The sequence below is a fragment of the Bombina bombina genome, chromosome 2 (assembly GCF_027579735.1).
Source record: "Bombina bombina isolate aBomBom1 chromosome 2, aBomBom1.pri, whole genome shotgun sequence".
Classification (NCBI taxonomy): Eukaryota; Metazoa; Chordata; class Amphibia; order Anura; family Bombinatoridae; genus Bombina; species Bombina bombina.
This window is the reverse complement of record NC_069500.1, coordinates 1,236,779,032-1,236,797,681: the sequence shown is the minus strand read 5'-3', so window position 1 is coordinate 1,236,797,681 and position 18,650 is coordinate 1,236,779,032.

The following is an 18,650-nucleotide window of genomic DNA, read 5'->3' as shown; positions in this document are numbered from 1 at the left end:
TCTCCCCACCAATGATTAACATGTTTCACTGCTGCGAGGCTCTTAAAAGTGCCTTTAGGTGTCAAATTTGATACACGTAAAATGGTCTTGAAAACCTGTTGAAAAGTATCTATTATTATTAATATTATTAAAGGAAGAGTCTAGTCAAAATTAAACTTTCATGAGTCAGATAGGGCATGTCATTTTAAAAAACTTTTCAATCTACTTTTATCACCAAATTTTCTTTTTCTCTTGGTATTCTTTGTTGAAAGCTAAACCTAGGTAGTTTTATATGCTAATTTGTAAGCCCTTGAAGGCCGTCTCTTATCTCAGTGCATTTTGATATTTTTTCACATTTAGACAGCGCTAGTTCATGTGTGCATTATATATAACGTGCTCACCCCTGTGGAGTTAACTAGGAGTCAGTACTGATTGGCTAAAATACATGTCTGTCAAAAGAACTGAAATAAAGTGGCAGTCTGCAGAGGCTTAGATGCAAGGTAATCAAAGAGTAAAAAAGTATATTAAAGGGACAGTATAGTCCAAACTAAACTTTCATGATTCAGATAGAGCATGTAATTTTAAACAACTTTCCATTTTACTTTTATCACCAACTTTGCTTTGTTCTTTTGGTATTCTTAGTTGAAAGCTAAACCTAGGAGGTACATATGCTAATTTCTTAGACCTTGAAGGCCGCCTCTAACTGAATGCATTTTGACAGTTTTTCCCCACTAGAGGGAATTAGTTCATGTGTGTCATATCGATAACATTGAGCTCACGCACATGAAGTTACCTAGGAGTAAGCACTGATTGGCTAAAATGCAAGTCTGTCAAAAGAACTGAGATAAGGGGACAGTTTTCAGAGGATTAGATACAAGGTAATCACATAGGTAAAAGGTGTATTATTATAACTGTGTTGGTTATGTAAAACTAGGGAATGGGTAATAAAGGGATTATCTTTCTTTAAAACAATAAAAATTCTGGTATAGAATGTCCCTTTAATATAAATGTGTTGGTTATGCAAAACTGGCGAATGGGTAATAAAGGGATTTTCTTTATTTTTAGACAATACACATTTTGGAGTATACTGTCTCTTTAATACTGATATTATTTGTTATTGTTATAGTAATTTGTAGAGTGCCAACAGATTCCGAAATACTAAAAATTAATTGAGATCAGCTCCAAGAGACTGAAAATTATTATTATACCGAAAATAAATTGCAATCGTCATCTAACTTTGGAGACTGTGCTTTTTCCATCAATAATTGGACATGATTACTGTTAATTTCACATGCCTAACCCACATTTTACAGAATGATTACGTGATTACTATAATAGCTCATTTATATCTGCCTCTAATTGACACTTGAGGGTATGTCCCTTTAACATATATGGCCTAATTTCTATTGAGGTAATAAAATTTGGAAACTGGTGATAGCATGAAATATTTACATAGACTTTGGCCTAGTTTCCATTGAGGTGGTAAAGCTTGGAAACAGGTGGTAACATAAACAAATCTCCCTGGCTTTAAAGAAGATAGATCTTTTTTTATCACCAGTTTACCACATCAATGGAATGTAGGGCTGTATGTGAGGTAAATTGTGGAAACTGGTGATTGCAACATTTATCTTTATTAAAGTCTATGGAGAATTTTTCAAAGGACATTAAACCCAAAAAAAATATTTCATGATTTAGATGGAGAATACCATTTTAAACAACTTTCTAATTTACTACTATTATCTAATTTGCTTCATTCTCTTGCTATTCTTTCCTGAAAAGCATATCTAGATAGGCTCAGTAGCTTCTGATTGGTGGCTGCACCTTGATGCCTTATGTGATTGGCTCACCCATGTGCATTGCTATTTCTTTAACGAAAGATATCTAAATAATGAAGCAAATTAGATAATAGAAACAAATTGGAATGTTGTTCAAAATTGAATCTGAATCATGAAATACATTTTTTGGGTTTAATGTCCCTTTAAGTTACCACCAGTTTCCAAACTTTACCACCTCAATGGAAACTAGGCCAATATCTAGATGTTTTAACAGGTCTTTTAGTATACATTTTGGGGTACATGGGTTCTTTAGAGATGGATTTTTTTTTAATCGAAAATGGGCTTGTTTCCATTGAGGAAGTAAAGTTTGGAAACTGGTAATAAAACCCTTTGGGCTAGTTTCCATTGAGGTGGTAACGTTTGGCAACTAATGGTAACCTAAAAATTCTACATAGACTTTAATGGAGATAAAAGTTTTTATCGCCAGTTTCCAAAGTTTATTACCTCCATGGAAACAAGCCTTTTATTAACATTAAAGTCCATGGAGATTTTTTATGTTACCACCACCTTCCAAACTTAACCAACCCAGGCCTAGTTTCCATTAAGGTGCTAAAGTGTGGAAACTGGTGGTAACATAAAAATGTTCCATAGATTTTAATGGAGATAATTGTTTTTACCACCAGTTTCCATACTTTACCACCTCAATGGAAACTAGCCCTCAATTGAAACTAGGTTTATGTCTTTAAAAAGTCAAGTAAATTTGGGCACCCTTCCATTGAGTCATTAAAATTGGAGCCGTAAGCTACCGAAGTGGCCGACAGCTAAAAGTAATTTACGGCTCCATTTTAGTACCAGGTTTTCATTGAAATATGTTGCACATTGCGTGGAGTTGCTCTTTTCGTATAGATAAGTTAATGTTGTGTTAACGCTTCTATCCGACGTTGGATTTCTTGAAAATCAATTAGTTGCTAAGGTAACCCAACCTTACACTAGAAAATTTTTGTTTAACATCTGTGCTCCTTACCTGTGATCACCTCTAAAGAAAAACAAAAATAAAGATACACTTATTTATAATACATATTTTAACTATAAGCAAATACTATTTTTTATTATAATTATAGTTTCCACTTTATTAATATATATAATGTAATATGTATTGCTGCCATAGGCATAGGCCTAGTTTGTATTCTGTACATATGTGCTTGCATATATTTTTACATGTAAATACATACTGATATTTCCATAAAAACATAAGTGCTACTATTCATATACATGGGACAACAATATATATTACATATTACAATTTATTTCTACATGAAACACTTGCATTATTTGTAAGCTTTAAAATTTCAATGGAAACCAGGCATCAAAAAGCTCCTTTTTCCTCTTTTACACCTAGTTGACCTGGGGGTAATTTTTCTCAATGTATCAACAGTGTATTAACAGTTTGTGCTTTCATTGTAAACCTGGTATAATTTCTAGATTAACGGCATCTAATACTTTCTATGGGACACGAAAATTGATGTATAACGTGCCATTGAAAGCAGTCGATAAACTAAATTACTTCCAACAGCATATTTACCGGTTTGCGAGCGCACGCAAACCTAATTACGGCTCAGTGGAAGCGAGCCCTTTATAGACAAAAAATTGTTAGTCCTTGATGGAACCTACCAACATAACCTCACCCAGGTCATACACTCATGGGAACCCCTGCACAAATCCACCCCAGTGCAAATACCCATAACCCTCAAGGGATCACCTCTACAATTCCTTGTTCTGAACTATTTCTCTAAAAATGTATTTCCTCCTAAACAAATTTACATTTTTTAAACAAATTCTTACTATCTACACGCGGCTGTATTTGAATAACCCAAATAACTTCAAGCAAATAAAGACTTCATCATTCATATTTATTTTTTTACTTCACAGGAATAAAATAGTTTAAATGAGGAAGCGATTCAGATGGTTCCATATTTTTAAGACGTTGTACAAGATCAAAGACAGCATGTTAATGAGCTTTATTGCAAAACTGCTTATGTTTTAAATCCCAAATTATGCAAAGTAAGGCTCAGCATAATGTGTTTTTGTCAACCATAAACTGACTTTGATGATAATGGATGATGCCTCATGTGGTTTAGAAAAATGTGTCAAACATGACACTAGCAATATGGACTAAAGTAAAGATTAAAATATTTATACTGAGTCAGCCAAAAACCTGTTGTCAATCTATTTGGGTTTATTTTAGTAATGCTTTACATTATAAATATATGTTTATCTCAGAGTATAAATACTTGACTAAGATTTAAAAATTTAGAAACTTTCACTGAAAGTATAATATTTACAGTTTATTACGTTGTAGTCTGGAGGAAATGGTCATAAAAATTCAGTATATTGTGATGCCTTTATATTAGACACCAATGAATAAAAAGCAATTACGATAGTGTTGCTTCATTTTGAAGTCCTAAAAATGTAATTACTAAATCTTACCTAGTGCTGCTTAGCAACCATTCATAAATATATAGAATAATCATATGTGTAAATGGCTTTTGCTATTTCACAATCAGCCAATATATTACGTATGCTTAATAGCCCAGTTAAGAAGTAAAGGGAAATCAAACTAAACAAATTCTGTTCTGTATGTGAAAGCTCACTGTTAAGTCATGTTAAAAAAAAATTATATAAAAAAGTTAAGTTAAAGGGATATGAAACCCAATTTTTTTCTTTCATGATTTAGAAAGAGCATGCAATTTAAAAAAAACTTTCTAATGTACTTATATTATCTAATGTGCTTCATTCTCTTGATACCATTTGTTGAAAATCATATATAAATAGGCTCAGTAGCTGCTGATTGTTGGCTGGACATTGATGCCACATGAAATTTGCTCACCCATGTGCATTGATATTTCTTCAATAAAGCATATTTAAAAAACATAATTTATGTAAGAATTTACCTGATAAATTAATTTCTTTCATATTGGCAAGAGTCCATGAGCTAGTGACGTATGGGATATACAATCCTACCAGGAGGGGCAAAGTTTCCCAAACCTCAAAATGCCTATAAATACACCCCTCACCACACCCACAATTCAGTTTAACGAATAGCCAAGTAGTAGGGTGATAAAGAAAGGAGTAAAAAGCATCAACAAAGGAATTTGGAAATAATTGTGCTTTATACAAAAAATCATAACCACCATAAAAAGGGTGGGCCTCATGGAGTCTTGCCAATATGAAAGAAATTAATTTATCAGGTAAATTCTTACATAAATTATGTTTTCTTTCATGTAATTGGCAAGAGTGCATGAGCTAGTGACGTATGGGATATCAATATCCAAGATGTGGAACTCCACGCAAGAGTCACTAGAGAGGGAGGGATACATTAAAAAAACAGCGATTTACAGCTGAAAAAATAATCCACAACCCAAATTATAAGTTTATTCTTTAAATGACAAGAAAAACTTAAAACATCAGCAGAAGAATCAAACTGAAACAGCTGCCTGAAGAACTTTTCTATCAAAAACTGCTTCTGAAGAAGCAAATACATCAAAACGGTAGCACTTAGAAAATGTATGTAAAGAGGACCAAGTTGCCGCTTTGCAAATATAATCAACTGAAGCTTCATTCTTAAAAGCCCACGAAGTGGAGACTGATCTAGTAGAATGAGCTGTAATTCTCTGAGGCGGGGTCTCACCCGACTCCAAATAAGCTTGATTAATCAAAAGCTTTACCCAAGAAGCCAAGGGAATAGCAGAAGCTTTCTGACCTTTCCTAGGGCCAGAAAATATAACAAATAGACTAGAAGTCTTCCTGAAATCTTTGGTAGCTTCAACATAATATTTCAAAGCTCTTACCACATCCAAAGAATGTAAGGATCTTTCCAAAGAATTCTTAGGATTAGGACACAAGGAAGGAACAACAATTTCTTTACTAATGTTGTTAGAATTCATAACCTTAGGTAAAAATTGAAATGAAGTCCGCAAAACCGCCTTATCCTGATGAAAAATCAGAAAAGGAGATTCACAAGAAAGAGCAGACAGATCAGAAACTCTTCTAGCAGAAGAGATAGCCAAAAGGAACAACACTTTCCAAGAAAGAAGTTTAATGTCCAAAGAATGCATGGGCTCAAATGGAGCCTGTAACGCCTTCAAAACCAAATTAAGACTCCAAGGAGGAGAAATTGATTTAATGACAGGCTTAATACGAACTAAAGCCTGTACAAAACAGTGAATATCAGGAAGTTTAGCAATCTTTCTGTGAAATAAAACAGAAAGAGCAGAGATTTTTCCCTTCAAGGAATATGCAGACAAACCTTTATCCAAACCATCCTGAAGAAACTGTAAAATTCTAGGAATTCTAAAAGAATGCCAAGAGAATTTATGTGAAGAACACGATGAAGTCAGAGAAACCTATATGACTTAGTACTAAGCGTTCAATTTCCATACCTTCAAATTTAATGATTTGAGATCCTGATGGAAAAAACGGAACTTGAGACAGAAGGTCCAGCCTTAACGGAAGTGGCCAAGGTTGGCAACTGGACACCCGAACAAGATCCGCATACCAAAACCTGTGTGGCCATGCTGGAGCCACCAGCAACACAAACGATTGTTCCATGATGATTTTGGATATCACTCTTGGAAGAAGAACTAGAGGCGGGAACATGTAAGCAGGATGATAACACCAAGGACGTGTCAGCACATCCACTGCTTCCGCCTGAACATCCCTGGACCTGGACAGGTATCTGGGAAGTTTCTTGTTTAGATGAGAGGCCATGAGATCTATCTCTTGAAGACCCCACATCGGAACAATCTAAGAAAACACATCTGGATGGAGAGACCAGTCCCCTGGATGTAAAGTCTGACGGCTGAGATAATCCGCCTCCCAATTGTCTACACCTGGGATATGCACCGCAGAGATTATACAGGAGCTGGATTCCGCCCAAGCAAGTATCCAAGATACTTCTTTCATTGCTTGGGGACTGTGAGTCCCACCCTGATGATTGACATATGCCACAGTTGTGATATTGTCTGTCTGAAAGCAAATTAACGGTTCTCTCTTCAACAGAGGCCAAAACTGAAGAGCTCTGAGAATTGCACGGAGTTCTAAAATATTGATTGGTAATCTCGCCTCTTGAGATTTCCAAAACCCTTGTGCGGTCAGAGATCCCCAAACAGCTCCCCAACCGGAAAGACTTGCGACTGTAGTGATCACAGTCCAGGTTGGCCGAACAAAGGAAGTCCCTTGAACTAAACATTGGTGATTTAACCACCACGTCAGAGAGTGTCAAACATTGGGATTTAAGGATATTAACTGTGATATCTTTGTATAATCCCTGCACCATTGATTCAGCATACAAAGCTGGAGAGGTCTCATGTGAAAACGAGCAAAAGGAATTGCTTCTGATGCTGCAGTCATGAGGCCTAAAAATTCCATGCACATAGCCACTGAAGGGAATGACTGAGACTGAAGGTGCCGACAGGCTGCAACCAATTTCAAACATCTCTTGTCTGTTAGAGACAGAGTCATGGACACTGAATCTATCTGGAAACCTAAAAAGGTAACCCTTGCCTGAGGAATCAAGAAACTTTTTGGTAAATTGATCCTCTAACCATGTTTTTGAAGAAACAACACTAGTTGATTTGTGTAAGATTCTGCAGAACGTAAAGACTGAACTAGTACCAAGATATCGTCCAAATAAGGAAACACCTCAATACCCTGCTCTCTGATTACAGAGAGTAGTGCACCTAGAACCTTTGAAAAGATTATTGGAACTGTTGCTAGGCCAAATGAAAGAGCAACAAATTGGTAATGCCTGTCTAGAAAAAAGAATCTCAGGAACTGATAATGTTCTGGATGAATCGGAATATGAAGGTATGCATCCTGCAAGTCTATTGTAGACATATAATGTCCTTGCCAAACAAAAGGCAGAATAGTCCTTATAGTCACCATCTTGAAAGTTGGTACTCTTACATAACAATTCAAAATGTTCAGATCCAGAACTGGTCTGAATGAATTTTCCTTCTTTGGGACAATGAATAGATTGGAATAAAACTCCAGACCTTGTTCCTGAAAAGGAACCGACATGATTACCCCTGAAGACTCCAAGTCTGAAACAAACTTCAGGAAAGCCTGAGCTTTAACTGGATTTGCTGGGATACATGAGAGAAAAAATCTTCTCACAGGAGGTCTTACTCTGAATCCTATTCGATACCCTTGAGAGACAATGCTCTGAATCCATTGATTTTGAACAGAATTTATCCAAAAATCCTTGAAAAACCTTAATCTGCCCCCTACCAGCTGAGCTGGAATGAGGGCTGCATCTTCATGCAGACTTAGGGGCTGACTTTGGTTTTTAAAAGACTTAGATTTATTCCAATTTGAGGAAGGCTTTCAATTGGATACAGATTCCTTGAGGGAAGGATTTGATTTTTGTTCCTTACTTTTACAAAAGGAACGAAAACGGTTAGAAGCCTTAGATTTACCCTTAGGTTTTTTATCCTGTGGCAGAAACACCCCTTTCCTCCAGTAACAGTTGAAATAATAGAATCCAACTGAGAACCAAATAAATTATTACCTTGGAAAGAAATAGATAATAATCTAGACTTAGATGTCATATCAGCATTCCAAGATTTAAGCCACAAAGCTTAAAGACATGGATCTAACATCAATTTTGATAATATCAAAAATTGTATCACAAATAAAATGATTAGCATGTTGCAGTAAATGAACAATGCTAGATATGTCAGAATCCAATTCTTGTTGCACTAAATTCTCCAACCAAAAAGTTGATGCAGCCGCAACATCAGCCAAAGAAATTGCAGGCCTGAGAAGATGACCTGAATATAAATAGGCTTTCCTTAGATAGGATTCAAGTGTCCTATCTAAAGGATCTTTAAAAGAAGAACTGTCTTCCATAGGAATAGTGGTACGTGTAGCAAGAGTAGAAATAGCCCCATCAACTTTGGGGATCTTTTCCCAAAACTCTATAGAAATTGCTGGTAAAGGATACCATTTTTTAAACCTTGAAGAAGGAATAAAAGGAGTACCTGACTTATTCCAATCCTTAGAAATCATATCAGAAACAGCATCAGGAATAGGAAAAACCTCTGGAGTAACCACAGGAGATTTAAAAACAGCATTTAAACGCTTACTAGTCTTAATGTCAAGAGGACTAGCTTCCTCAATATCCAAAGAAATTAACACTTCTTTTAACAAAGAACGAATATACCCTATTTTAAACAAATAAGTAGATTTGTCAGTGTCAATATCTGAGGAGGGATCTTCTGAATCAGATTGATCCTCATCATAGGAGGATAAATCATTATGTTGTCGGTCATTTGAAATTTCATCAACTTTATGAGAAGTTTTAAAAGACCTTTTACGTTTATTAGAAGGCAGAAATGCAGACAAAGCCTTCTGAATAGAATCAGTAACAAATTCTTTAAAATTCATAGGTATATCATGTGCATTAGAAGTTGAAAGAACTGCAACTGGCAATGTACTATTACTGATGGATACATTCTCTGCATGTAAAAGTTATAAGATATCATTTCTACAATCTTACAACAAATGCACTTAGCTTTGGTAGAACCGATGTCAGGCAGCAAAGTTTCAACTGATACTTCTGAGGCAGGATCAGATTGAGACATCTTGCAAAATGTAAAAGAAAAAACAACATATAAAGCAAAATTATCAATTTCCTTATATGACAGTTTCATGAATGGGAGAAAATGCAAACAGAATAGCCCTCTGACATAGAAAGGCAAGAGGCAAACAGCAATGGGGTATAAAACTAATGGAAAATTTGGTGGCAAGTATGACGCACAACGTAAGAGAATTTTTTTTGGCGCCAACAATATCCGGAAATGACACACTTGTGTCACTAACGACGCAACCGTGTGTAAGACTTCCGCGTCAACTACGACGCCGGAAGTGACGAACTTGCATCAACGGATGTCCTTTTCATGCCAAAAAAATTATCGCGCCAAGAATGACACAATAAAGTCTAGCATTTGGCGCACCTGCAGGTCTAATGCTGCCCGCAATTTGAAAGTAAAAAGTAGTCAATTAGAAAAAAGACTAAACCCCAGGTAAGAAAAAAATATTTCTTAATATGTTTTATTTCCCAAATATAAAACTGATAGTCTGCACAAGGAAATACATGAACCTGACTCATGGCAAATATAAGTACAATACATATATTTAGAACTTTATATAAATGCATAAAGTGCCAGACCATAGCTGGGGTGTCTTAAGTAATAAAAAACATACTTACCAAAAAGACACCCATCCACATATAGCAGATAGCCAAACCAGTACTGAAACAGTTATCAGTAATGGTAATAGTATATGAGAGTATATCGTCGATCTGAAAAGGGAGGTAGGAAATGAATCTCTACGACCAATATCAGAGAACCTATGAAATAGAACCCCGTTAGGGAAATCATCATATTCAATAGGTGATACTCCCTTCACATTCCTCTGACATTCTCTGTACTCTGAGAGGAATCGGGCTTCAAATGCTGAGAATCGCATGTCAACTTAGAAATCTTAGCACAAACCTACTTCACCACCTCCATAGGAGGCAAAGTTTGTAAAACTGAATTGTGGGTGTGGTGAGGGGTGTATTTATAGGCATTTTGAGGTTTCGGAAACTTTGCCCCTCCTGGTAGGATTGTATATCCCATACGTCACTAGCTCATTGACTCTTGCCAATTACATGAAAGAACATAAAGTTAATAGAAGTAAATTGTAAATGGACTTTGCAAGGATGCTTGTCCCAGGACTTGCAAGGGAGCTTACATCTTGCATGTGCAGCCACAGTCACTTTATTTTCCTCTTCAGTTTAAGGAAGTTTAATATGAAATCTTGCAGTATTTAAGTGAAATCTCATGAGAGTACAATAAAACATAATGTGAACTCAACACTGATCATGCTGAAGGGCTTTTGTTGTTTTTTTCACCATGCAGATAACAGGAAAAACAAACATTTATTGTCATGTATATGACATATCACTATTAAAGGTACATAATACTCATATGCTAAATCCCTTGAAACTGATGCAGCATAACTGTAAAAAGCTGAAAGGAAAATATCACCTGAGCATCTCTATGTAAAAAAGGAAGATATTTTACCTCACAGTTTCCTCAGCTCAGCAGAGTAAGTTCTGTGTAAAAAGTTATACTCAGCTGCTGCTCAGCTGCAGGTAAAAAAATAAAAATAATGAAGAAATGAACAGCAGCCAATCAGCATCAGCAGTGCTGAGGTAATGAACTATTTTACTGTGATCTCATGAGATTTGACTTAACTCTCATGAGATTTCATAGTACACTTCCTTACACTGAATAGGGAAATAAGATGAGTGTGCACGAAAGCTCGCTCCTTCCGCTGTCCCGGGACAGAAATACTGATTTGTTGCTTAGAAATCTTTACAATGGGATGTGGCTACTGAGAAACTTTTGAGGTAAAATATTTTTCTTTTTTTACATAGAGATGTTCAGGTGATATTTGCTAGTCAGCTTTTTACAGCTATGCTGCATCACTGGGTATTATGGCCCTTTAAGAAACATGCATATTGTTATTGACTTCAGGTATCGGGACCTTGTTAACTTCTTCTCCCCATAGACTTTAAAGGAGCGCACTAACTCAACACGCATTAAACCAACTGTGCTAACCCGAAAGTAGTTATGCATATTTTACATTACATTGTTTTTCAAATCGAAGAAAATTTTCTATTTATTTTAAATAGATATTTATTTATATATCTGATTATTTTTGTAACATATATATCTATACCTATATATCTTATATGAATATATATAGGGATATATTGAAATATCTATTTTAAAATACATAGACCATATTCCCCTATGTGAAGAACATTGGTATGTAACATATTTACAGTAAAACACATTATTAAATATTAAAATGATTAAAAAAGATTTTTCATGTTTTCAGGTATTTGACTTGAAAGGGCTTCAAAGTATATATATATTTTAACCTTTATAACTTAAAAGGGACAGTCAAGTCCAAAATAAAAACTGGGGAATTGGTAATTAAGGGATTATCTATCTTTTAAAACATAAAAAATTCTGTGTTGACTGTCCATTTAAAAAAATATTTATATGAATAATTTTATATGAATAATTATGTATTTTAATGTATTTATGTTGTGTTTGGTGCAACTTTTTATTTATCCCTAACCATTACGTATTTACTTTCAACTTGTAATACGCTCACAAGTTAGCGTTGGCGCAATATTTCAATATCTAGCCTTCTGTGCTTACATAGGCCTAGATGAAAAGTGTAGCGCAGGGTGCATTATACATATTGTGATCCTGTAGTTAATGCAGCCACATTTTTTTTTAGCTCCCCTATACTTTCAATGGACGGTGCAGGGTGCTTTTTCATTCATTAAAGGGACAGTCAACACCAGAATTTTTGTTGTTTTAAAAGATAGATAATCCCTTAATTACCAATTCCCCAGTTTTGCATAACCAACACAGTTATAATTATACATGTTTTACCTCTGTAATTACCTTGTATCTAAGCCTTAGCAGACTGTCCCCTTATTTCAGTTCTTTTGACAGACTTGCATTTTAGCCAATCAGAGCTTTCTCCATGGTAAATTCACGTGCATGAGATCAATGTTATCTATATGAAACACGTGAACTAATGCCCTCTAGTGGTGAAAAACTATCAAAATGCATTTAGATTAGAGGCGGCCTTTAAGGTCTATGAAATTAGCATATGAACCTCCTAGGTTTAGCTTTTTAACTAAGAATACCAAGAGAACAAAGCAAAATTGGTGATAAAAGTAAATTGGAAAGTTGTTTAAAATTACATGCCCTATTTAAAACATGAAAATTTTTTTGGACTTGACTGTCCCTTTAAAAGTGGGAGTTATATGTTACACTTGAGCACAACACATAATAACGCTGGGAAATGTAGATCTCTTGGCGACCTGAAGTAAAGTGTTAAAGGGAAAGGAAGCCCCAACATTTTCTTTCATGAATTGGAAAGAACACACAGTTGTAAACAATTTTCCAATTTACTACTTTTATCAAATTTGCTTCATTCTCATTTTATCCCTTGCTGAAGGAACAGCATTGCACTACTGTTGCGGACACACACTTGTCCATTTTTTAAATAAAAACGCCAGATCCTGTTACCTTACTTATCTCACCAGCTAAGAAGCTCTGCAAGACTTCAACCTCCAACACTGTCCTCTGCAGACTGTGAAAAATAAAACACGGCAGCCTCAGACTTCCCACCTCCTCATCTTCTAATGCGCCACAAAAAAATTAAAAAAATATTAGAAAAAAATGAATTACTGCTGTTAATTAGTTTCTAAGTTGTGCACACTTTTAAAAGCTGTCGGCTAGATTTAGAGTTTGGCGTTAGCCGTGAAAACCAGCGTAAGAGGCTCCTAACGCTGGTTTTAGGCTACGGCCGGTATTTGGAGTCAGTGATTAAAGGGTCTAACGCTCACTTTTCAGCCGCGACTTTTCCATACCTCAGATCCCCTTACGTCAATTGCGTATCCTATCTTTTCAATGGGATCTTTCTAACGCCGGTATTTAGAGTCGTTTCTGAAGTGAGCGTTAGAGCTCTAACGACAAAACTCCAGCCGCCTGAAAAAAGCAGGAGTTAAGAGCTTTCTGGGCTAACGCCGGTTCATAAAGCTCTTAACTACTGTACCCTAAAGTACACTAACACCCATAAACTACCTATGTACCCCTAAACCGAGGTCCCCCCACATCGCCGCCACTCGATTAAAATGTTTTAACCCCTAATCTGCTGACCGCCACCTACGTTATACTTATGTACCCCTAATCTGCTGCCCCTAACCCCGCCGACCCCTGTATTACATTTATTAACCCCTAACCTGCCCCCCACAACGTCGCCGCCAGCTACTTACAATAATTAACCCCTAATCTGCCGACCGCAAAGCGCCGCCACCTACGTTATCCTTATGTACCCCTAATCTGCTGCCCCTAACACCGCCGACCCCTATATTATATTTATTAACCCCTAATCTGCCCCCCTCAACGTCGCCGACACCTGCCTACACTTATTAACCCCTAATCTGCCGAGCGGACCGCACCGCTACTATAATAAAGTTATTAACCCCTAACCCGCCTCACTAACCCTATCATAAATAGTATTAACCCCTAATCTGCCCTCCCTAACATCGCCGACACCTAACTTCAATTATTAACCCCTAATCTGACGACCGGAGCTCATCGCTACTATAATAAATGGATTAACCCCTAAAGCTAAGTCTAACCCTAACACTAACACCCCCCTAACTTAAATATAATTTACATCTAACGAAATTAATTAACTCTTATTAAATAACTTATTCCTATTTAAAGCTAAATACTTACCGGTAAAATAAATCCTAATATAGCTACAATATAAATTATAATTACATTGTAGCTATTTTAGGATTAATATTTATTTTACAGGCAACTTTGTAATTATTTTAACCAGGTACAATAGCTATTAAATAGTTAAGAACTATTTAATAGTTACCTAGTTAAAATAATAACAAATTTACCTGTAAAATAAATCCTAACCTAAGTTATAATTAAACCTAACACTACCCTATCAATACATTAATTAAATAAACTACCTACAATTACCTACAATTAACCTAACACTACACTATCAATAAATAAATTAAATACAATTGCTACAAATAACTACAATTACATAAACTAACTAAAGTACAAAAAATAAAAAAGAACTAAGTTACAAAAAATAAAAAAATATTTACAAACATAAGAAAAATATTACAACAATTTTAAACTAATTACACCTACTCTAAGCCCCCTAATAAAATAACAAAGACCCCCAAAATAAAAAATGCCCTACCCTATTCTAAATTAATAAATGTAAAAGCTCTTTTACCTTACCAGCCCTGAACAGGGCCCTTTGCGGGGCATGCCCCAAGAAAATCAGCTCTTTTGCCTGTAAAAAAAAACATACAATACCCCCCCCAACATTACAACCCACCACCCACATACCCCTAATCTAACCCAAACCCCCCTTAAATAAACCTAACACTAAGCCCCTGAAGATCTTCCTACCTTGTCTTCACCATCCAGGTATCACCGATCCGTCCTGGCATCCGGTGCTGAAGAGGTCCAGAAGAGGCTCCAAAGTCTTCCTCCTATCCGGCAAGAAGAGGACATCCGGACCGGCAAACATCTTCTCCAAGCGGCATCTTCGATCTTCTTCCATCCGGTGCGGAGCGGGTCCATCTTGAAGCAGCCGACGCGGATCCATCCTCTTCTTCAGTTGTCTCCCGACGAATGACGGTTCCTTTAAGGGACGTCATCCAAGATGGTGTCCCTTGAATTCCGATTGGCTGATAGGATTCTATCAGCCAATCGGAATTAAGGTAGGAAAATTCTGATTGGCTGATGGAATCAGCCAATCAGAATCAAGTTCAATCCTATTGGCTGATCCAATCAGCCAATCAGATTGAGCTCGCATTCTATTGGCTGATCGGAACAGCCAATAGAATGCTGCAGGGTGTGCAGGTAGGAATATGAATTCCAACACTAAACAGTACACAAATAGTGACACTGAACAGCACTATTCATGTTCCTACCTGCACACCCTGCAGCATGTATAACTCATAAGTGTCCAGGAAAACATGGCCGAGGTGGCAACCCTAGGTACACTACACAGAAGGACCAGCAGGGCACACTATGCAGGATGACAAGCAGGGTACACTTTACAGGATGACAAGTAGGGTACACTATACAAGATGACCAGCAGGGTACACTATACAAGATGACCAGTAGGGCACACTATACAGGATATGCAGCAGGGCACACTATACAGGATGGCCAGTAGGGTACACTATTCAGAAGATGCAGCAGGATGCTTGCAGAATGGCCAGCAGGACACACTATGCAGGAAGGAATGTAAGCTTAGGAGCCAGACGATTTTTGGTTGAGCACCTGGGTAGTGCTTGCTGATTCATTGGTGGCTAAATGTGACCACCATGCAGCAAGCGCTACCCAGGGTCCTGAATCAAAAATGGGCTGGCTCATAAGCTTACATTCCTGTTTTTTTAAAGTAAAGATACCAAGAGAAAGAAGAAAAGTTGATAATAGGAGCAAATTAGAAAGTTTCTTAAAATGGCATGCTCTATCTGAATCATGAAAGAAAACATTTGGGTTTCATATCCCTTTAAGTTCTAGAGTAGCAATGCACTATTGGGTCCTAGCTCAAAACATCTGATGAACTAATGACAAGAAGCTGTGTGTAGATTCCCCAGTAGTGCACTTCTTCTTATGAGCCTACCTAGGTATCAAAGCATACCAAGAGAATAAAGTACATTTGATAAGAAAAGTAAATTGTAAAAGTTTCTCTAATCTGCATGCTCTGTCTGAACCACGAAGGTGTAGGTTTGACTTTACTGTCCCTTTAATTCTATGATGTTAACATAAAAATGTATTTTTTTTTATATGAATCAGCATACAAGTTCACTTGAGATGCTAACTTCATATTTCTGCACAAAAAGAACTTTAGCAAAAAAATGCACAGAAAGGCGGAGTCGCCCCAATATACAGCTTTAATAATATGCTTCCAAAGCACGTAAATAAGGAAGCAATTAAATACATTAGCTTCTACTCAGACAGTTAGAGAACATAAAACTTAAGGAACAAATTAGTTAGACTAACAAGGGAGAAGTTTATATACAAAATGTCCATATTTAAAGGAACTTGTTATGGCTTGTGAGAAAATGAGTCTGTGAGCTTGAACATATACTAAATACTAAAGTAATGAATATTATCTGCTATGAAAGCTCTTTCAATTAGACCCAGACATAATGATCTCAAATTTGGGCAATAAATAAAGAATAAAGCCAAATGAAAGGAGTGTTAATGTTAAAGGGACATTGTAGTCAACTTTTTTTGTTTTACCTAAAAGTGGGTATTTCAAAATATTTTTCAGTTTTTGTTTTTAGAAAAACATTTTCTTGTCATACTTGCATAGATTCGTTTTTTTTCTCTATCAGTAAAGCAGATGCAGCTGTTATCATCAGCCAGGGAGGATTAGAAAGAAGTATATACTCAATATTGCAGAATTTGTAAACAGCTTTCACTTTAAAAAAACAAAATCAGACCGAAAAATGATATCTATATTTTGACATATATAGTTGCTGCTCTGATATATTACAGGGCTTCCTCTACATCACGCTAGCACACACAGGCCTAGATTTGGAGTTTGGCGGTAGATGGGCTGTTAACGCTCCGCGGGCTTTTTTCTGGCCGCACCATAAAATTAACTCTGGTATCGAGAGTTCAATAAAATGCTGCGTTAGGCTCCAAAAAAGGAGCGTAGAGCATTTTTACCGCAAATGCAACTCTCGATACCAGAGTTGCTTACGGACGCGGCCAGCCTCAAAAACGTGCTCGTGCACGATTCTCCCATAGGAAACAATGGGGCTGTTTGAGCTGAAAAAAAACCTAACACCTGCAAAAAAGCAGCGTTCAGCTCCTAACGCAGCCCCATTGTTTCCTATGGGGAAACACTTCCTACGTCTGCACCTAACACCCTAACATGTACCCCAAGTCTAAACACCCATAACCTTACACTTATTAACCCCTAATCTGTCGCCCCCGCTATCGCTGACCCCTGCATTATATTATTAACCCCTAATCTTCCGCTCCGTAAACCGCCGCAACTTACATTATCCCTATGTACCCCTAATCTGCTGCCCCTAACACCGCCGACCCCTGTATTATATTTATTAACCCCTAATCTGCCCCCCTCAACGTCGCCGACACCTGCCTACACTTATTAACCCCTAATCTGCCGAGCGGACCTGAGCGCTACTATAATAAAGTAATTAACCCCTAATCCGCCTCACTAACCCTATCATAAATAGTATTAACCCCTAATCTGCCCTCCCTAACATCGCCAACACCTAACTTCAATTATTAACCCCTAATCTGCCGACCGGACCTCACCGCTATTCTAATAAATGTATTAACCCCTAAAGCTAAGTCTAACCCTAACACTAACACCCCCCTAAATTAAATATAATTTAAATCTAACGAAATTAATTAACTCTTATTAAATAACTTATTCCTATTTAAAGCTTAATACTTACCTGGAAAATAAATCCTAATATAGCTACAATATAAATTATAATTACATTGTAGCTATTTTAGGATTTATATTTATTTTACAGGCAACTTTGTAATTATTTTAACCAGGTACAATAGCTATTAAATAGTTAAGAACTATTTAATAGTTACCTAGTTAAAATAATTACAAAATTACCTGTAAAATAAATCCTAACCTAAGTTATAATTAAACCTAACACTACCCTATCAATAAATTAATTAAATAAACTACCTACAATTACCTACAATTAACCTAACACTACACTATCAATAAATAAATTAAATACAATTGCTACAAATAACTACAATTACATAAACTAACTAAAGTACAAAAAATAAAAAAGAACTAAGTTACAAAAAATAAAAAAATATTTACAAACATAAGAAAAATATTACAACAATTTTAAACTAATTACACCTACTCTAAGCCCCCTAATAAAATAACAAAGACCCCCAAAATAAAAAATTCCCTACCCTATTCTAAATTAATAAATGTATGTACCCTAAGTGTACCCTGCTGGACACCCTGCAAAGTGTGTCCTGCTGCATATCCTGTATAGTGTACCCTACTGGTCATCCTGTATAGTGTACCCTACTGGTCATCCTGTATAGTGTACCCTACTGGTCATCCTATATACTGTACACTGCTAGCCATCCTGCTTATTGTGCCTTGATGGCCCTTCTGCATAGTGTGCCTTGCTGGTCATCCTGTGCAGTGTGCCCTGCTGCATATCCTGTATAGTGTACC